At 44.5% G+C, this 22,674-nt stretch overlaps 1 long non-coding RNA gene across 1 annotated transcript; it reads left to right on the forward strand.

Moving 5' to 3' along the window:
• The first annotated feature begins 1,100 nt into the window (after positions 1 to 1,100).
• Positions 1,101 to 13,340, forward strand: LOC144100680 (uncharacterized). The gene is made up of 4 exons (XR_013307796.1): positions 1,101 to 1,243; positions 4,857 to 4,954; positions 7,152 to 7,263; positions 13,062 to 13,340. It is a non-coding gene; the product is annotated as an uncharacterized LOC144100680 (long non-coding RNA).
• Positions 13,341 to 22,674: the final 9,334 nt, after the last annotated feature.

Consider the following 22,674-nt stretch of genomic DNA (forward strand, 5'->3'; position numbering starts at 1 on the left):
TGCGGAAAGTGTGCTGCAGAGTTTAAGAGTATAGATATACTGGCCTATTCGAAAGAGAGGCTAGCACGTGAGATACTAGAAGTGTGCCGTTTCACACCTGGAGAGGACTAGACTGCAACATCATCCCAACACTCGCTCTCGCGGAGAAGACGAGAATACACGAACAAAGGCCTATCCAGTACAAGTTACAGCTCGAGATGAAAAGCTAGCCCCCATTAGATGTCAATTGCAGCTTTCCTCACGTTTTTCTCATGCTTTGTTTGCTTTTCTAACACCTGTTACCGCTCCCCGCACGAGGGCCTCAGTGGAGCAAAAACTTGTTAAGAGCACTTCGTTTTGTCTACGTCGTCGTAACTTTTATTTTCTATTCTTGAATTCTTGAACCCTTGCAGACGAGCGCTAAGAAGGAGCTACAAAGTGGTACTACAAGCTACTAGTAGGTTTTTTCGGACAAATGCACAAGCTTGAAAGACACCTGGACTTCCCTAAAGGGTTTCTTTTGAACCACAGTTTGCCTTAAGAAGAGTTTTACGTTTATGAAGAACTGCGTTTAATTTTCTGTAATAATTCCTATATTAGTCAGCACAGGTTGCGTCAACCTTTCAGGCTGCCACGACCACTTTCAGTGCACTTATTTCTCTCTGTTCTGGTCCCAGACCCCGTTTAGCAGCAATATCAGTAAAGGCGGTGGCAACTCACTTAAAATGGTGATTTTTAAACCGCGCCATAATCACAGAGAAAGCTAACCCCCTTTCACTTATAATGCCATGTTAATATTTTGTTTTGCTTGGGGACAAAAAAAAAAGCGCTCCAGCAGGTGCGTCCAGTTCTTGCGGAAGGTCACCTCACGTAGGAGAGGTGACATATAAAGGCGCATACGAAAGGCCTACAATGTGAAATGACCTATCCAGTCAGGAAATTTCTGTTTTTCAGGAAAACTGAGATGGCTTTCACGTAGGAGAGGTGACATTTAAAGGCGCATAGGAAAGGCCTCAATGTGAAATGACCTATCTCGTCAGCAAATTCTTAATGAGTTCCAGGAAAGCTGAGAAGGCATTCAAATGCAAAAAAAATCACGCTTTTAAAACCCTGATGGCAGACGAGACTTTCATTCTAATAACTGCTTGCGTTCTGATAACTGCAAGAAGTCTTTTGCAAGACGCAAATCAGGGCGCATTCTGAGTCTTTTATTCCAGCAGAAATAACCAACCTCCCCGTCTGATCCGGTTGGTGGGAAGGTTTTGTGAGTACATTTTCGTAATAGTCATAGCTAATTCAAAGGTACATTTTGAAATAATATTCACGTCCGGTGAAATGAAAGCCAACTTTGAGATTTCCAATGCTAGATACAAAGCTGTTATAGTAGGCAATTCAGAGTACTGTTAACACTTTAAGAGGACGTAAAGGTGGTGCTGCACATCTGAGCGACACAAAATGGTCACTTAACTGCTCTCTTCTATACCGCAACTGGTGCCGATTTGTGTTTCTGTAATATATTTATGTGACAGGCAAAGGGGAGGAGATAAATACGTTTGGTTAACCTCTGGTTTAACTGAAGCCAGAACGACACGAGTCATCTGCACCGCAACAAACCTTTTCAAACGCAGAGCCATTCATACCGAAAGCACTCTAGGACCATCAGCAGTCATATTTGCTCGCAAAGTTTTAAACGGTGTATTCATTATAGTACGGAACACTTTACCTTTTCACAACCACGAAAATGAATAAAATGTACCAAAAATCCCGGAATAATTTTTTTTGTTCTGTTCATAGAGCTTTATTTGCGCGATAGCGTATGCAGCTCCTTCGGACAAAAAGCCGTCTGCGTGGTAATAGTCGGCACTGCGTGTCGGAAATAATCGGGGCTGCGTTAAAAAAAATCCGTATCATGGTAATTTGTTGTTCTAGTGTTTGATGATTGATTAGCGAGTGATGGGCTAGGGGGAGTTAGTAAAATCATTTTTTTTTATTCAGATACCCTAAAGGCCCTTATGGGCATTACATAGGGGGGGGGGGGGGGGGGGTTAACAACAGGATATTTCAAACACAATTGGGGGGGGGGGGGGCAAGGCAATATAGAACATCGCGGTAAGGATCACCGAATACAACAAGAAAGAAAAAAAATCAATACAGAAATAAAAAATTGAGAAAAGGGGGTCAAAATGATCAGGATGAAAACCCAATCCTAGATGACACTAATTAAGAAGATTTAGAGTGTGTAATTCATCAAATAATTAATTGAAAGAATTGAAAAAAATGAGAAATGCCTTCAAAGGTCCTGCTTAGAATGGAAAGCCTAACCCACTACGGTATCGCGCCATACACTTAGGGCGGAGCTTAAGTGTGCTCTCCAATTTTTTTTTTGAATAAAACTGAAATTTGTTTTTGAGGAAAGGGAACGAATCAGTAACTGCCTTACATATCTCGGTGGACGCCTGAACCGGGCCGTAAGGGAAGGAATAAAGGAGGGAGGAAAAGAAGAAGGGAAGAAATAGGTGCCGTAGTGGAGGGCTCCGAAATAATTCCGACCACCATAGGAAATAATAATAATTCGTTTTTTGGGGAAAAGAAATGGCGCACTATCTTTCACATATATCGTTGGACACCTGAACCGCGCTGTTAGGGAAGGGATAAGGGAGAGAGTGAAAGAAGGAAGGAAGAAGGAGGTGCCGTAGTGGAGGGCTCCGGAATAATTTCGACCACCTGGGGACCACTAACGTGCACTGACGTCGCACAGCACACGGGCGCCTTAGCGTTTTTTCTCCATAAAGACGCAGCCGCCGCGGTCGGGTTCGAACCCGGGAACTCCGGATCAGTAGTCGAGCGCCCTAACCACTGAGCCACCGCTGCGGGTGACCACCGGAGGATCTTTAACGTGCACTGACATCGCACAGCACACGGGCACCTTTTGCGTTTCGCCTCCATCGAAACGCGGTTGCAGCGGCCGGGTTCGAATCCTGCCATTCTTTCAATTCAGTAGGGTTCCTTTATTTTAGAAAAAAACGTAAAAATTATTTGAAGATGGCTCGACTGCTTGGCGTTTATGTACCGAGGAAAAGCATCTTGCTAAGTTGAATACAGTACGAAAAACAGGATGCGAAGAAAAAATTTATCTAACCGGTTCATAAAACATCCACCTGAATAGAGGTTTCAGTTAGTAGGAAAACTTCATATGCTAGAATTCAACGAAAGACGCGACACAGAGGCCAACAAGAAACAGTCAGCACCAGTACTGCTTTTCGTTCCTTTCCCTCTGTGAAGCACCTTTGTTGCCAGACTGGTAGCACAGTATGCATGCAGGCACGCGCGGCTGTCAGAAACGGGAATATAACGAGACACAAATACCACGAGGACAAGTGTGGCCATCTTGTTTCATTAATCGCTACTAGATGCAACAGGACTCGCACAGTCATCGATTCACTCTGTGGGAAATTTTTGTTCAGTCACCAACAAAAATTTGCAGTCATCTGTGCGTAACGACACGAATTTATTGGAGCGGGTACCTGGCGACAAGGCCAGGCGTAGTAAAATATAATTAAGCATACTGGTCCAGCAAATGCAAACGTCAGCACCAATTCCTCCCGTATTAGCCGGAGTGACGCACACTGCAGGATAGTGCCAATGTGATGGCAACAGAGCACCAGAAAAAAAAAAAAACCTTCATCTACGACCGGAATTCTAACCACCACCGGTGAAAACAATTGGCCACCTCCACAACGTCCCCCGCTGCGTTCTTGCTGCCAGGTGCGCTGAAGTAGCAGAAACCGAAATATATCCCGATTTTCTTATCCTGACATGGGCATGCTAACTGAATCGTACTATAAAGAACAGCCAGACAATGCAGCGTCCTCTAAGTATCTCTTAAGAGCATCCAGGATGCCTAGAGTGACACAATTTTCAATTTTAATGTCTGTAAGCTGTTGTTGTTATCCTCATACAATGGAACATGCCCGCAAAGGGTATTGGGCAAGAACTGGGGTGCACAGAGAGTTGTAGTTGTTGCTGTTACCCACCACAATGGCACATGCCCACAAGAGGGATCGGCCAAGAGTTGGAGAGCACAGAGAGTTTCTAAGTATGAGGGTGCGGGAAACAATTATTTTCTTCCTTTCCAACCCCCCACTTGCCTGACCTGCGTGGGAAAACGATTTGTTCTGCCTGCTATACGCTACTTGCTTGTATGAAGCCTTAAGCCGATATAATAAAAATGCGATTTCTAATACAATTAGAGTGCGATGTCAGTGCACGTTAAGGATCCCCAGGTGGTCGAAATTATTCCGGAGCCCTCCACTACGGCACCTCTTTCTTCCTTTCTTCTTTCACTCCCTCCTTTATGCCTTCCCCTACGGCGCGGTTCAGGTGTCCAACGATATGTGAGACAGATACTGCGCCATTTCCTTTCCCCCAAAACCAATTATTATTATTATTATTATTATTATTATTATTATTATTATTATTATTATTATTATTATTATTATTATTATTATTATTATACAATTAGATAAATTACCTTCGAATAATTCATCCCAGTATTCGCGAAACGTTAAAAATATTTATGCAGTTCTAGAGACTTTGCGCAGTTTATGCAGCAGTGATCCATACAAAATTTCCCAAGTTGTAAATGAGTTCTTTCTGACCAGGTTACAAAGCAAAGACCTGAGGTAATCCAGTGTTACAACTGTACATGGCACAAGGCAAATTATTATCTATTTCAACGCAAGCACAAACTATAATTTTGGGTCGCCTCGTGTTCATGATGTTTCCGGCTCACAGCGCATTTCCGCTGCAGCATATACCAAACTACTGTATACGAGCTCCTAGTGTTTTCACCATTCTTTTTGTCGTTTTTTTTTCAGGAATATAAAGGGGATTCAAGCAAAGATGGCCAAGATATTTTTAGTCTTGTTGGCAGCTTTCCTTTGCGCAGGTATCGCGCAAAGCCGGCAAAATGGAAGTAAGCGATGCCTTGTAGTAGTAATATCACAAATTAAAACTTTACGCGGTGTATTACAGGTGTGCGAAAATCATTTTTTCCAAAACGTAATCGAATGCGAATAACGGAGACCATCTGTTTATTACATGAGCAATGTGCGAATAGTATTTGCCAAATCCAAATAGGATGCAAATAGTGTAGCTAAAAGCCTGCACAAATATTAGTTTAGTTTGTTTATGAATACTGAGTGTATGTTCAACTATCTACACAAATTACAAATCAGCCCTAACTGCGAATGCTGAAATGGAAGCTTTCTCTTTTTATTGTATTTGTGCTGCTCGCCACCAGAATGCCGGTGCAGTGGTTTGGTGTGCTTGTGCCACCATGTGGCGTTTGATAAGAAATAAACGGCTATAATTTTTTTTTTGCTGGCAAAACTCAGCACATGACGGTAGCGAAGGTACGGTGTTACAAACTCTTCACCTGTGCGTCATACTGCAGGTACAGCTAGAAGCAATATAAGAGGGATCATTCGCAAAGTTCTGCCACCTACAGGCGACAAGAATCGGCGGTAAATGAACATGCAAAGTGTCCTTGGCCGGCTGCTCTTTCAGAACATACCCCTGGTGCAACCCATTCGCGTCGTGTGTCGGTGGTAGTGCTTTAGTAGCGGTAGGTCGGTGGCAGTGCTTTGGTAGGCCACCCACTCCCATACTGTACCATCCGCGACATTGAGCCGTATACATCCGAGTGGCAGCATTGGGTTAATTCCTGTCAGCCTAAGATGCTGGAGCTGCTTTCTGAAAATCTCAACCTAAGAGATTTTTTTCTCTTTCTTTCGAGAAGCACGGCATTAAACAATGTAAACCCCGGCCTCTGTTCTCTTTGCAGCCACCAGAAAAAAAAAAGGTACCGGAAGAGTAAATTCTTTAAAGGTCTTGATTTTCGACTACTTAGCGGTACATTTTTGTCTTCTAGACGCCCATAGTTTAAACTTTGAACGGTTTTAGTAAAAAGCTTCTGGGGACGCAATGAGACGCCGCTGTCTTTCACTTGTGCTGGCGAGTAACCATGAGATATATAATGTGGAATCAGTTAGCCCAATATCTGCAAAAAAGATTATAACTTGTCCGACCAAACCGCTTTAGGCCTCTAGATTTAACGGTGGTAGCTAGGAGGTGTCAGGATCGCTGATAAATTTTCGAAGTTGCGACGACAGCCTTCTTAGTTTACAACCCTAACCCAGTATCAAGCAAGCAGAAAGCATCTTGTTTTTCGCAAAGCTTTCCGGAGACATCCTTTCTCCCTCTCCACACACATACTTTTGGCTACAAAGTGCCCCGGACAACAAACGCTCCAAAAAAATGTTGGGCCAAAAAAAATGGTTGTTCTGAAATCCTTCGCCTTGACACGAGAAGCTACGCTCCGCCAGCCCGCAGCAGCCAACTGCAGGTAAATTCCAAAAAGAAATGCAGCATGCCGGCGCATTGTCAGAGGACCGCACACTCCGCAAGCTCACCAATATGTCAACTCATCGTGTAGACCGCTTCTCGCACCAAGCACAAGGGAGGCAGAGCAAAGACTTCAAGATAAACACCCCTGGGCGCGCGAATTAGGCGTGCCATTCTGGAACCACAAGGTGAATCTTTTGCCGCAGGGACGCTTTTAAGTGAACGGCGGCGTGTCATGGCCGCTACTTTTCCCGATAGTACAGATGCAAAATCTCTTTAGTGAACTGTACTGCAACAGATGCACTCTTATTGGCATACAGTTCGTAGACAGCTTGCACGTAATAAGCTCCGTGAAGTAGTTACAGAACTCAAGCGATTGTATTCGAATGCTGAATGAAAAAGGGCCGCGAGGCTAATAAATATCTTTTCCCAAGCAGCAAGCAATTTACGACTGTGTGAGTAGGATGCTCAGGAGTGAAGGTTTATGCCAGGAAATAAGGAAATGTGACAGGTGCTTCTTTTGCTTTGTGCAATGCATTCCATATAGAAAGTAGGTTTTCGGGAAGGTTCGCGGTTTGTCGAAACAGGAACCAGCACTGGCGTCTCCATTGCAATCAGTTCGTTTTTCCTCGTGAATACGTCGTTTCGAAGCTCGATTCTCCCGGTAGTAACTGGAACAGCTTCTTCGTGCATTTTGTATAAAATAGAATATAAAAGTTACTTGGTTGTCAAGTGGAATTCAGGAGCTAATTCTGCTTTCTTTACAGCCTACTGTTATTACAACGGAACAAATACAAATGTCTCGTATGGAGAGTTGGTCTATAAGGAGAAGCCTTGCGAAGCCTGGTACTGCAAAAATGGAACGCTCCACATTACAAAGTGAGGTTTTGACATTATATTCTGTAATAACATTTTTGAAAAACAATTTGCAGTGCTTGAGTAAGGCTGCGCATGAAAAGGTCCCGAGTGTTGGCAACATGTTTTAATGTCACGTTAACGTTTTTCTCCGCGAAAAATTGGGTTTCGCGCAACGCTGCTCAATTGCATGAAAATCAATACAATAAAGGGAGCAAAAGGTCCAAGTTATTTTTAGACATCCACTTTTACAGGTGTGCGCAAAGGAGAAGACACCACTTGCGCGGCGCGTGAACTGCATGCCAGCTCTCCATGAGGTCGAAAGCGTGTTGCCGGGACAGGCTCAAGAGAGAGAGAGAGAGAGAGAGAAACTTTATTGTTGGAGAGGAAGTCGGGGCACGCCCCTGGGTCTCCGCACGACCCCACTGCACTCAAGTGTTTATGTCCCTAAGGTCCATAACACTGGCAGCCCGGCCGGTGGCGATTCTCTGCACGGCCGGGTACTCCGAGCGCAGCAGGGTCTCCCAGTCCTCCCAGGTCTTGAGGTCCTCTAGGCCGCAAGGGGGAGGGTCCGCCGGGCAGATGGAGAGGATGTCATGTATGCTGGCTAACTCGCTCGTGAAGTTCGTTCAAGCACGGCTGTTTCGAGTGAAAAACATCCAGCGCCAACACTCGCGCAGTCTCTCCTTTTGCGCGGGCGTGAACGTCTGTATAATAGTCTGTATCCGACTGGCACAAAAGTGACATCTGACGAGATACCGTGAGAATGTCGGAAAGGCTTGAAGGGCTGTGTGCAAACACATGGGGAGCTGCGACAGGTGGCGTGGTATGACTAGTTAGGCTGAGCTGCATAAGGTAATCAGAATTCAGCGATAAGGAAGAACGAAATACCAGGAAGCGAAGGTGGTTGCAGGGAAAGAGCGAAAGGAGTGGTAGAGGGAGTGTGGAAGCAAATGTTTTCTGAGAAATAGTAGGAGGGGCTGCAGAGCGCAAGCTAAAAGTGAGAACGAAAATAAAAGAAAATGACAAAAATAAAAAGCAGGAGGAGAAGAGGGTGTGTAGGGAGAGGCGCAGGGTAAACTGTCAGCCAACGCACAGCATTCATTTAAAACTCCGCAATCTCTTGCTGGGCATGGAACACTATCAAAAAGACTTCGAAATCATACACCACGCTGAGATTCATCATCACCTTTCGGCACACCTGGCCAGATATGGACTCCATCCAAATTTCAGTCACGTCCAAGTAATTGCAAACAGCATCAAGTATGTGATATGAAACACATTTAAGTCGACGCTGCAGCCGACATCTAAGGTTCTGTCAGTCTATCGAGCGCTGAGCAGCAGATGCATCTTTCACAAAAGCGACAACACGCAGCAACGCCCACGAACCCCTCCTGCTAGGACCAACGACACTTTCAAACAGACCGAGCTTGAACACCTCCAGCATCCCCCACGAGTCCTCACTACTCCTGACACCAGCTACACATGCACACAGACGGAGCTCGTGAATCCAACACTATACAGCCAGCAGACAGCATAATAGACAGCAGAGCGCACTGCCTTTACACAGACAACTACACGTTTAAACACATACACGAGCTCCAATACAGACGCCGACGTGCACCTTGCCCGCAACAGCGGCCCTAAAGAGAAGTCCCCTAATCTCGTAACACCCACCAGGAGGTTTTTCTTTATTCAAGAAGTGTGCCATGAAGCATAAGTTGAGAAAGGGGTAATGGAATGCAGGAGACAGAAAGTTAAAAGAAGGAGTGAAGACCAGTTTTGCTGAGGTAGTCGCAGAGGTTACCGGGAGGCACGCTTGAAAGAAGCATAAATGACTCGAAACTGGCAGCACTAACCATCCCGCACTCAAACGGCGAGCATTCCTCGTTGCCAGAAACTAGTCACGAAGCAGACAGACTACAAATTCCACCTGCGGACTTACAAGTTCTACTTGCAGCACAAAAGAAGAGTGGGAGGACTTGAAACTAATGTCAGGTGCTGATTTAGTGCGCTTCGGACTTATTCCATAGAAAAAGGTTTGAGATGGTCCACTCGTGTCATTCATAGCTGTACTAAAACAACGTTGTGCAGAACACTGAGTTCATTTAAAGGCCAACTCTGTAAAATAGTACTAAAAACCGGCGAAAAACAGGCACTGGCAGATTTTGTGGCCAAGAAGGAACGCAGGCTTCACGATAAACAGCAACGTAAACAAATCAGAGATAAGTGTCCACTGGAAAAGGAGCTATCTTGACAGCTCAGCACTCGATTAAATTCTGATAGAGCCACAAGAAACGCAGTTGACGCTGCAGGACGATGACAGGAATGTAGCTGCTATTTCGCAATGCGTAAATAATAGTGGCCAACAGATTCTGAAGCCTCCCATTTTCTCAACTAACAATAATATCAACCTGCGCTATCATCATCGACATCTTACACGAACTTTCGCGATAGATGTGTATAGAGAAGTACTTCACAAAAAAAAATAACGAAAAGCTCGATTCCTACTTTACCTATAGCCTCTAAAACGTGGTCGACACGTGTTCGAAGCGGTCAGTTTTAATTCTATCGCTCTTAGAGCCCACAGCACGTAGACAGCGGACAAAGAACAGAATCCCGAACTCGACGTACAGGTATATTAAATGTGTCTCCAAAAAATTGTGAAAATAGAAAAGAAGGTCGAAAGTGAAGAAACCGTTTCCCAAGAGAACAGGCTACTCTAAACCAGTGAGCTTCTAGAACCGATACAGTCATTAAGCCAGCAGACAAACGTAATACCGCCCAACCTAAAAATGTAAAACAGAGGCGAGAAAACAATTCAGAATCCCCTTGCATGAAAATAAATTAGATTGTGACCCCACTTTAGGGCTCTGCCTTGTAATTCTGAGCAGACTTGAAGACCTATTACCCAGAGAACTAATAACGCAATCAGAATACAACTTCTGAAATCCGCGAAATAAACAAGCAGGACGATTTTACTTACTTTCTAGAGGCCATACGGTTACTGCAAAAAGACTTATATAACGCAAATATCCCCAGCAGGCCTATCCTTTCGAACAATAGGAGACCTATAAAGAACCAGTCCCCCAAGCAGCACAAGTAATTGGCCCAACATTGGAACTGTATTGGCAAAGCTGGCCCTACAAAGGACCAGGATGGGACCATCCTGTTGCAATATTGGCCCGATGACCTGTGCTGCTTGGGCAATCTTTCTTAATCGAAGCCTTTCAGGCATTTCAACCCTGTCTCCTTCCTTTGACCAGTACACATCGCGCTATCTTCGAATATTTGAATGACTTAATGACGCTGCCATTATCCCAGAGGATAGAATACTGGTTTTACTTGATGTCGCCGCTTTCTACACAAATATTCCTATAAATGAGGGGATTGAAAAATTTTCGAACGCTCTAACTCAAATTTTATACCTGCATGAAAACGAAGTGCATCTATCGCTAATTCAGCTAGTACTGACGCTGAACTATATCGAATTAGATTCTTCTTATTACCTTCAAGTGTTTGAAACAAGTATAGGCAGTCGCTTCGCAATGACCTACTCAAATATTTTCATGGGTTCACTGGGGTGTAAAGTTTTCAATGAATTAAAAAAACGCTCATATAGCTGCGTTACATAGACGACATTTTCATGATATCGAAAAATGGGTCTCCAACCCTACAAGGTTTCTTTATCATCACCAGCAGCAGCACTCTCACTACGCCCACTGCAGGGCGAAGGCACTCTCCCAAGTCTCTCCAATTAATCCTGTCCTTTGCCGGCTGCGCCCACCCTATGCATGCAAATTTCTTATTTCCTCCGCCCCCCCCCTCCCTAACCTTCGGCCGCCCCCTGCTACGCTTGCCTTCTCTTGGTATCAACTACGTTACCTTTAAGGACCAGCGGTTATATTTCCTTCGCATTACATGCCATGCCCAAGCCCACTTTTTCCTCTTGATTTCGACTAGGATGTAATCAACCCGCATTTGTACCCTCACCCACTCTGCCCGCTTCCGGTTTCTTAACGATACATGTATCATGTTTCCTTAACTTATGCTTAACCTTTTTCGTTAGCCCCCACGTTTTTGCCCCGTAGGTGAGTACCGGTAAGATACAGCGGTTCTATACTTTTCTTCAGGGATCTTGGTAAACTATCATTCATGCTATGGGAGAAAATAGCATAAGCGTTCTACGCCTTCTTATTCATCCAGTTATCACATTCTCATGATCCGAAAGTGCAGACACTGCTTGCCCCAAGTAGACATACTCCCTTACCACTTCCAGCACCTCGCTACAAATTGTGAAGTGCTGTTCCCTTGCGAGAATGTTGAACATTGCTTTGGTTTCTGCTGGTTACATTTTAGACCCGCCATTCTGCTCTGCCTGCAGTTTATCTCCAGAGTGACTTAGCAAGGCAATGTCATCAGCGAATCGCAGATTACTTAGGTATTCGCCCTTAACACTTAACCCCAACTGTTTCCAATGCAGGCCTGGAAACACCTCCTGTAAACAGGCAGTGAATAGCACTGGCGAGATCATGTCTTCCTGCCTGACACTCTCCTTTACTGGAATTTTATTGCTCACTTTATGGAGGCCTATTGTAGCTGTACAGTTGCTATATATATCTTCCAGTATTTTCACAGAAGGCTCTTCTATACCCTGATTCCGCAATGCTTGCATGACTGCTGTGGTTTTCACAGAGTCAAATGCTTTCTCGTAATCAATGAAATATCTACATAGGGCTTGGTTTACATTCTGTGCATTGTTCTATCATCTGATTTGCAGTGTGTAGGTGTAATAGTGTCGAGTATCCTTTACGAAAGCCTACCTGATCATTTGGTTGATTGAAGTCTAAGGTTGCCCTATCTCTAGTAGCGATTACCCTAGTAAATACCTCGTAGTCAATGGACAATAACCTGATCGGTCTGTAATTTTTCAAGTCCCAAACCTTCATCTTCTTCTCCTTTTTTCTTTATTTTATTTTCCTTTGTTCTTACATTTAGCTTAAACTCTGCAGCACCTGATATCATTTCTCAGGAAACCTTTGCTTGCACATTCTCCCCCCTCCCCTCCTTTCGACCTTTCTCTCCACCCCATCTTTTTTCTTCGCTCCCTGGTATTTCTTTCGGCCTTAATTCTCTGTTACGTTCAAGTTTATCCAGCTCAGCCCGACTAGTCATACCATGCCACCTGTCGCAGCTCCCCATGTATGCACACAGTCCTTTGAGCCTAGTTTCGCTATCTCTCCACCACTGGGATTCCTTTCTAGTGAGCTGTCGTATTTCTTTTCGCCGTTTCGCTGGTGAACCGATTAATCCTTTTTAGCAGCAATAATACATCGACAAGATTCGCGCTCCTCATCCTAACACCCTTCTCAGTTCTTGCCCTCCTCTCCCTCGCCGTGAAGGCCCTGTTTAAATACCGCCTATGCCCAGGTGAGCACAAGTCCTCTTGTCGAAACGTTGGCAAGCTCCATCAGGCTTCCATTTTTCTTGTTCACTATATGTTTACGCGAGAACAGAACATTTATTGTTGTCTCCTCTAAGTTGTGCTATTTGGGTTATCATCTCCACAATGCCATTGTTTACGATCAATGTCTTGAAATCCTTGCCGCTTTTAACCCTAATTGAGAGCCTGAAGGTTACATCACGTACTCGTGACATTCCGAAACGGCAATTTGTGGTCGTCGATTAGTCCGCAAAGAAATAGGCCCGAACATGGAAAACTTCATTATGCAGCATCTGACGCAAAAGGACTCTTCTGTTGGCCATATATTGTGAGTAGTTATAAAAAATGGCTCGAATATTCATGTATATTCTCCCCACAGGTGCATAGGAGGAAAGCCCGACAGAGGTAGTTGCTGGAACCGATATACAGGAATGTTCCCCACATGTTGCCGCTGGTTCTGGCTTTGCTAACAAAGAGAACCTGCATTTCAGCAAATGCTATGAGGACATCGTGTTCTGGCTGGTACCCTGGTCTCTTTTTCATTGCAACACCAAATTGATATTCGTGTTGCGTGTTTTCTTTTTATTCTTTTTCTTTCGAGTAAGACTGTGGCAGCACTGGTGGCTTTAAGAAAGAATAAATTTATTGAAAATACAAATGCGTTTTTTCTTGCGCGAACGGAGAGCCTTAAGCGGTGTTTCACGCACAGCAATGACCTACAAGGCTGCAGCAAAAGCTAGCGCCCCAACTCAACAACAATACTGTTTCTTTTGACAAAATGAATAGACCGCCGTCTTTATTTTATTATTTATTGAACCAGCGCACCTAACAGCACCGCCTGGCACTACTAATCCTTGGAACTTGTGATGCCACATGCGTCATGAAAAGCTGGTTGTGTCGTTTCAGCTTGCACCTGCTGCAGCTCCTTCGATGCCACACGCTATGGAAGGAAGGATGAATTTGCTGAAAGCGCCGCCGCAAGCTCGAACCAATATATATCCGAATGTAGTAGTGCTCACAACTAATATGTAACTTTTGCCAGGGCGATTGTCTTCCCTTGACATTGGGCAAATGCCGGCGTGTCTCGCGTGGCCCCCTGTTAAGCCAACGACGCCTGCTGCGAGCCGAGCGAAAGCCGAGCCCATGCAAGTCTACCTCGAAAATTCGGCCCTGAGCGTGAAGACCTATAGCCGCAGAAAAGACGCACAATCATTCATACCCAGAACTATAGTTGCCTGGAGCAACCTACCATCAGATATTGTCACTGAAGTTCACGCTGATTAATTTCATCAAATTCTGCGTGCTCATATCAGAATGCGACGTCTATGCTTTTCCGGCTTAGTCATTCTTCTTCAGGACTAATCTAGTACCTTTTGCCGTCTCTTTCAATACCGTTTTGCAATTTTTTTGTGTTTTGCTTTTAGTATATCCAAATTCCCACGTGTATGAATTTTTTACGCTTTACTCTTATCTTGTGCTGTCTTGTTTTTGTGCGAACTCTCATACCACTTCTAATATTGGCATTTGAGTATTTTGCGGGGGTTTTCACAGTTGGTGCATTTTCTCTCAGAAATTGCCATTATTGTGTTTTGTGTGCCCCCTCCCCCCTATGTAGGCTCTCTCCCAGAGGGCCTTTGGAGTATTTGAATAAATAAACAAATAAATAAAAGTCGACAAAATGTGTTGTAGTCTTCTTCTAACAGTACATTCTCCTCTCGTGTTGTAGTATTTTTCGGCGGCGCAGTACTTTCTTTCTGTAGTCCTGCCGCTACGACAACGGGGCGCACAGTACAACGCAAAATTATCTTGTTAATACAAGTTCATGGCCAAAAACACTGCAGAAAATTTGTTGCGAAAAGAGCAATTATCCTGTTGTGTTTTGCAACAGGGGATGCAGGTACCGCAAAGACTGCAAGTGAGCAGCGAATGCGGATCGACTGATTCAACGAGGCGCTCGAAACAGGGAGAAATTTGTGTAGTAATAATGTGCTTAAAACTCAGTGACACATATTTGTATTATGCGCCTGCAATGCGATAGCATTTGACACTTTTCATGCCATTACCGGAAGTTCCGTCCCTTGAAGGTTACGTCACTTCTAGTATTGGTACGTCGTTATCACTTCGCACCTCCACGTCACGTGAACTGAAGAGGTCTTAATGACGCCACTCCTTCCCTAAATCAAAGAATTTTAATAGAGAAGACAGGGCTTTTTTTTCGATGGACTTCGAATGTATTTGCATTACCAATCATGCATAAGACACTGCTTCATTTCCAGTAATAGCAATGGACACAATGCTAACACTTACTTCCAAGATTAAAATTACAGTACCTTAATTAGTATGTTAATCGCCTAGTTAGCAGATCACACATGTCTTTTCAACTCCATGTTGATCGGTTTCACCAATGTTGTTTCAAACGCAGCCGTGGTGTCTGCTATGATTGGGCAAGAGCCATTACACTCACCTGTCATGTGTCATGACAGCATCATTTACAAATACTGTAGAAGCTTGGACATGTTGGTGTGACATGGTTTTTCAGCAGCGCAGGGTACAAAGGACGTGACAAGTGCACAGACACAGCGCCGTGTCTGTGCACTTGTCACGTCCTTTGTCCCCTGCGCTGCTGAAAAATCATTTGCAAAGTCAAGGTTTCCGTGCGATTGCGCACTTCTGCTCAGAACTGTTTTCCTGCATTGTTTTAAATATTACAGGGGCAGGATGTTGAGTAAACACAAATGACCAGCGTATGTACATTGCGCACGAAACAATAACTTTTTTTATTTCCATTCACCCATGATATATAAGGAAGACGAATAGCACTACATGTTTTCGACATAAGAAGCAAGGTTCTCTAAATGTTCGTACCAACCAAACTGAGCAGTTGCTGTTTTTTTAAGCGAATACTATTTGCAATTTTTTTCTGGCACTCTAGATTATTCGCACCTCGGGTTCATTTCAACGTTCCTCGAAGAATGAATTACTAAACTTCCATAACCATCAACCTGACAACAAATCTCCCATTCCGCATAGCCTAACCCTCCCCAGTACATCTCAGGGGAAATCAGGGGATTCTCCCTGGTTATGCGCTGTTGTAGTTGCACATGCCGATTGATTTCTATCCACCTTCAGGAGGGAAAATCTCTGTTGCCGCTTTAAGCCTCTTCTCTTAGTTTGCGATTAGGTTTGGTTTGCTTTATGGGGGTTTAACATCCCAAAGCGACTCGGGCTATGAGAGACGCCGTAGTGAAGTGATCCGGAAATTTCGACCGCCTGTAGTTTTTGTCGTGCACTGACATCGCACCGTACACGGGCCTCTAGAATTTGGCCTCCATCGAAATTCGACCGCCGCGGCCGGGATCGAACCTGCGTCTTTCGGGCCAGCAGCCGAGCGCCATAACCACTCAGCCACTGCGGCGGCTAGTTTGCGATTAGGATTAAACCATTGATACATTGGTAGATGTGCTTCAATGCATCCGTTTTTCACTTCGATTTCTTCTGTTACTCCGAGGTGATGTCGAATCTAATCCCGGCCCGGGGAACTCTTCGCTTGCTGATTAGCTGACGGCCATTATGGATGATACTAAAAAAATCAAGACGGAAAAATCTTTTAATAACCAGAAGCTAAGCGCAGTTGATAAAAAATTTGAAAAATTAACTGGGTTTGAAAAACAAATCTCAACTTGTTCAAAGTGAGTAGCGGAGCTCCAGAAAAGCTTGCAGCTATGACAGAAAAAAATAGATGAAATTGATAACAGAAGTCACCGTTCAAACATCATTGTTATGGTATTAAAGAATAAGCGAATAGAACTACTGAAACGCTGCTCCAATCTACTAAATAGAACGTATTTGAGGGCCTGCTAGGGCTAAACATTTCAGGAATCGAGAGTATAAACCGGCTTTAAAACCAGACGAAAATGATCCAACAAAATGTAGACCTGCAATCGTGAAACTTCTGGATTACCTCGATAATGTCAGCATATTCAAGCATTGCTCCAAATTGAAAGGCTCTCGCTTTTCTATCAGTGAAGATTTTCACGGGCTGTTCATAATATCAGAAAAAAATTCTGGGACCTAACAAAAGAAAATTGCGACCACAAAGAAAAAATATTCCTAACCTACGATAAACAGCGAATAAATGAACTGCTTGCTTGGGATAACGACGAAAACGACATCATCGAAATAGTTGTAGAAATAAAAACCAGAACACCACAATCAGTATCCCGTACCACCAGAAGCAAAACCCAATTACCTTTCTCAAATTCAATGCCCGCAGTATAATTAATGAAGTGTCTGAACTGGAGGTTACTTTTCTGGCTTTTGAGCCTGACGTCGCGACCATCACTGAGACATGGTTGCATCCTGGCAGTTATGACCGTGAAATTGTCCCACCTGGATATACATATTTCACATATTTTTAATATTAGGCAGACCCTTACTGTTTTATATCAGTTGTCCTTGCTCTGCAAACACAATTAAATGGCATATTCTTTCTCGGTTTCAAACTGGTGCGATATAGTTTATTAAAATGGACTGATAAACTCCTCCGAGCTAAGCATAATCCATTCAGGTGAAAGGGACCAGAAGCATGAAAACATACTCATGTAACGATATTTTAACTTCATTGACATAAACGTCTCCCACTGAATGACGTAAAGGTCGCTCACTGAATAATGGATCCAGTGAGGTCCCGTTCCTTAGACCTCACGATGAAATCTGACCCATAACTTCAATTTGTAACCGAGCACTCGGGACCGCACAGCCCTGATTAAACACGTTACCTGCCGGTGACCCACGACGCGAGGTTCATGCATGCTATATATTTGGTTTGGTTTATGGTTTATGGGGGTTTAACGTCCCAAAGCGACTCAGGCTATGAGAGAAGCCGTAGTGAAGGGCTCCGGGAATTTCGACCACCTGGGGTTCTTTAACTTGCACTGACATCGCACAGCACACTGGCCTCTAGAATTTCGCCTGCATCGAAATTCGACTGCCGCGGCCGGGATCGAACCCGCGTCTTTCGGGCCAGCATCCGAGCGCCATAACCACTCAACCACGGCGGCGGCCGCATGCTATATATTGGTACGGTGATGTGATGCTAATAATTTATAACTGAGGCAATTAAACAGCCTCCAAATTATAAATATTAGGAAATAAGAGGAAAGTCGCCAATAATAAAAATAATTGGCTTTTGGAGAAAGGAAATGGCGCAGTATCTGTCCCTTATATCGTTGGACACCTGAACCGTGCCGTAAAGGAAGGGATAAAGGAGGGAGTGAAAGAAGAAAGGAAGAAAGAGGTGCCGTAGTGGAGGGCTCCGGAATAATTTCGACCACCTGGGAATCTTTAACGTGCACTAACACCGCACAGCATACGGGCGCCTTAGCGTTTTGCCTCCATAAAAACGCCGCCGCCTGCATTTTTATGGAGGCAAAACGCTAAGGCGCCCGTGTGCTATGCGAGTCAATGCACGTTAAAGATTCGCATTAAACGAAGAATATGTGTGACGATGCCTGTTATCATGGTTTTCGAAGCAAAAGTTCCGGAAGAGCTCCGGACCGTGACCCACACAATAAGCACAACTTCGTACCTATTTCTTGGCCAAATTAATGCTTTTAAAGGCGACCTAAACAAAATATGTTGGGAAAATGTGTTAGGCGCACTTACATTTTAAGCTAGCATAAAATCACGAAACGCCTGTCGCAAACCTCTATGAATTCGGTTCAGCTTATTATTCACGAATACCTCGCCGTAACGTTGAGATTTTGAATGTTCGTAGCACTTAAAAACACTAAACCAAATGAAAGCAAATCTCCGCCCAATCAGAGAGAACTTCTACCGAAGTCGTAGGGCGGTCGGCCGCTGTCAGCTTATTAGAGACCACGGCTGATCTGTAGCGGCGAGCTGCTGACGCCCGTAGGCAGAGGCGCAGGCACGAGACAGTTTCAGCACAGACAGCTCTACTGTTATCCAGCGGTCTGCCATGCACCATACCTGTAAAGCTTCGATTAATACAGGTATATCTCGAGAACGAATTCTTTAGTACATGCGCAAAATATATACAATCAAAATTGGCTACAATGAGAAAACACCAATGGTAGGCATTAGTTGTTTGTAGAATTCTAGCAGCGGAATCGCAATACTAAGTAATAACCTTCTCTTTTAGCGAAAACACTGAATGGATGGCTGTGTATTCTCAAAACATTATGGAGCCGCCGCGGTGGCTGAGTGGTTACTGCGCTCGGCTGCCGGCCCGAAAGACGCGGCTTCCATCCCGGCCGTGGCAGTCGAATTTCGATGGAGGCGAAATTCTAGAGGCTCGTGTACTGTGCGATGTCAGTGCACGTTGAAGAACCCCAGGTGGTCGAAATTTCCGGAGCCCTCCACTACGGCGTCTCTCGTAGCCCGAGTCGCTTTGTGACGTTAAACCCCCATAAACCAAACCATAAACCAATCAAAACATTATGGCGCATCTTTAAACAAAAATAAATCTGTGTGGGTAACATCTTCTACAGTACCCTAGAAATAAGCAGTGAGAACTAATTTTTTTAATGATCATTCTTTCAATGGACTGAAACTGCATACATGCCGTTCCATTTTGAATACTGATCATATTAAAAATGTGAACGGCGCTAGGGACACGGACGCTGGCAATACAACGTGGATAGAAAGAGCGCCTACTACAAACTGAGCTTATTGCGGAAAACACCATCTTTTTCATACGCGAGTGCGTTATTGCTGACAGAACAACGTATCAGGAAAGAAATGCAGAATCACCACGCAATGACCGACTACATGTGTCCGTCTAAAAAAAATTGGCGGTGGTTTAGCTCTGGTTAAACCTGGAGTCATTTGGTCACGTGACCAACCACGTGACCATGCTCGTGATCAAGCACATGTTTGATAGCGCATCTGGGCAGTCATCTGGCCATCAAGGAGCACAATTTTCCAAGCTTGCACGGTGCTGAAAAAAACCACGTTTACTTTATACCGACCTCCTATTTCCTTCACGTTGCGCGCTAATTTGTGGAAGCAGGGAATCACCGCCACAGGCCTCTCCTCGGTCTGCTTTATTGGTAGTTCACCACTGGATACGTGTTTCAATATATGAAGCAAAGTTTCGAATACGGCAGTCATCAAGGAGCGCGGTTAGCGAGCGTTATCCACTTGCTGAAGCTGCATGTCGAACCCAGCCTGCACACAGTGCTCTCAAAATTTCGAGACAGCCGCATGCTACCCCGTCATGGCGATGCTTCGTTTCACCAGTTTTGGAATGGGCACTGCTGGACGGCATAAGGCTTTTCTCGGACCAGGGGTTGCATACCCAGCACACATGATGTTTACTAGAGAAGTCAAGCTGAACACCCAGAAACTGTATTATGCCCCTGTTAGGCAGTTCAGAAGTGAAGGTAAGTCCTTGAGAATTGTGTCTAAAAAAATGTTAAAGAACATCTGCAACCGTTTCGTCAAATATGTGGGTACGCTAAAAACAATAAAATAATCATCCACAAAGCGGAACACCCGTCCAACAGGTGTCCCGCTCAAATCCGCACGGGTGTGCTTGTCATTATACGATAAAAGATGTGCGTTAATTTGCGCCGATGTCTATGCCATGTTTCCGCCACTGCATGACAAGTTATTGAAGAACAGGTAGACACCATGCTTAAAAGCGGAGTTATTCAGTCCTCCAACAGCCAATGGACCTCCCCGGTTGCTTTCGTGAAGAACGATGGGTCCGTTTGATTTCGCGTCGATTACGGACGCATCAGTGAGATCAGGCGCAGTTAGGTCAATCTTCTTCCCTCTGTTGATGGCGCTCTGGACTGTCTCCAAAACGCGGATCTCTGTTCTTCGCTTGATTTGCGCTTTGGTTACTGTCCCAATGGCAGCTGCAGATCGTGCGAAAACTGTGGTTGTGACCCCTGACACCATGTGCGAGTTTCCCGTCATGCACTTCGGCCTATGTAACGCTCCTGCTACTTTCGAGCGAATGATGGATACAGTTTTGCGTGGCCTCGGGTGGAAGATGTGCCTGTGCTCTGTGGACGATAGTTATATTTTCTGTCTAACTTTGAGACGCATCTACGTGTGTCGCCTGAAGCACATCTTGACACCCCCACAAACTCCGGCCTGCAGCTGGGCGTTTAAAAAATGCCCTTTTGCTTCAACTCAACTCATTTTCGGTCACGTTGCATGCAAAGAAGGGGTAAGCCCTGACCCCGCCAAACTTCGTGCCACGACTGCGTTTCCCAAACCTTCTACCAATAAGGAACTGCGCAGCTTCCTAGAGTTCCGGCCTTATTTTAGGCGTTTTATTGACAACTTTGTATCAGTTGCTGCCCTTCTGACGCGGCTGCTCGGAAGCAATGTCTATTTTTCGGCTTGGTCACCCGCATGCGACGACGTCTACAACACGTTGCGTAGTCTCCTCACGGCATGACCCATCTTGCGAAATTTCGTCCCGGCGCCCATGGCTGAAGTCCTAACGCATTGCAATGTTTTTGTCTCGGTGCAGTGTTCGCCCAGCGCAAATGTGGCTTCGACGAATATGTAGTTGCATATGTCAGCTGCTCGCTTACCAAGGCTGAGTTCATTTATTTTGTGGCCGAAAGAGAATGCCTCGCAATTTTGTGGGCCCTAGGCAAGTTTCGCCCTTACGTGTATGGCCCTCCTATCGATAATTACGGATCATCACGCCCTGTGTTAGCTTTTTTCATTGAAAGATACTTCCGGCCGCCTGGCCTGATGGGCGCTGCGTCTCTAAGAACATGAATATGAAGAATAGGTAGCACCTTCTCTAGAGGATCCCACTTCTGTGAAAAAATGTGATTGCATGCCCCTGACACCCAGTGCCGTTGAATTTTCCATGATTGGCTGATCAAATTTCGAATTATTTTGAGTGACTGCGTCTCGCCGTTAAGGTTATAGTGGAGCTTTGATGACGCTTGTGCATTGTGGTGACAGTTGTGAAGCATAAACACTACAGTAATATGGTATCGGGCAAGCATCGCACTTGATCAAGGCTCACTTTGTGGCAAGTGGGCTTCAAGCCATGTCTCAGGAATTTTAATCTCAGACTTTTGAGCTTTAGAGCCATTTCAAAGACATATAGACGACACCTGGAAACAGTCACATTTAACCAGGAATGTGAGTCCATGCAATTGCCTCGACACAAACGCAATGCCCTAATCACGTGCAAACACTGACATAATGCGATACTATGATTTTTCTTATTTCATAAATTACGCAACCTAAACATCATTTGAGTGAACTTCTATTTGGCTTCACCATTTCTTGTCAGTTGTTGAATATGTGCATCTTAGTGCACAGATGAATTTCATTATGCCGACGAGCAAGCGAATTAAAAAGAAGCGCCCTTCTCAAACAGAATAATCGTCTGTTTATTTTCCACATTTCATTTAGGCCACTCGCAGGAAAATTATAGACGGCGGGAAATCTGATATCTTTTTCTCATATGTTAGGTACTGCTGAACAGCCAGGCGCGTTTTCCTATGATAAGCAGAATCGGCCCTAGCTTTATATTAAGCGCTTGTTTCATTGCACGTCGCTGGCGGTAGCGGGTCTGCTGCGTATCAGTTTAAACCTTATGTAACTTTTGTTTTGCATTTGTTCACATCGTTTTGACAAAGTGCGGATGAAAAAAGCGGGGAATGCAATGAAACTGGTTCGTACAAACCAAGAGCCACACAATATATACAACAAAACTTACTCACCCTTGGGGGTTCCACTAAACATTCGACCAAAACATATTGTATGAGTTTTTTTTATTCTGAAGCTGGAGGCTTCCACAGCATGCTATAAGTTACAGATAATTAGACGACATCAGTACAATTTCCAGAACAATGCTTATTCAGCGCTGATTGGAATCTTAGCACGTGGAGATTTAGCCTTTTACCTCCACCACATGAGCAAAATGAATCAAGTGCTTTATACTGAAATTGATATAACCACTGCCACAGCCATTGATTATCTGG

This window comes from Amblyomma americanum, chromosome 8, assembly GCF_052857255.1.
Source record: "Amblyomma americanum isolate KBUSLIRL-KWMA chromosome 8, ASM5285725v1, whole genome shotgun sequence".
NCBI classification, from domain to species: domain Eukaryota; kingdom Metazoa; phylum Arthropoda; class Arachnida; order Ixodida; family Ixodidae; genus Amblyomma; species Amblyomma americanum.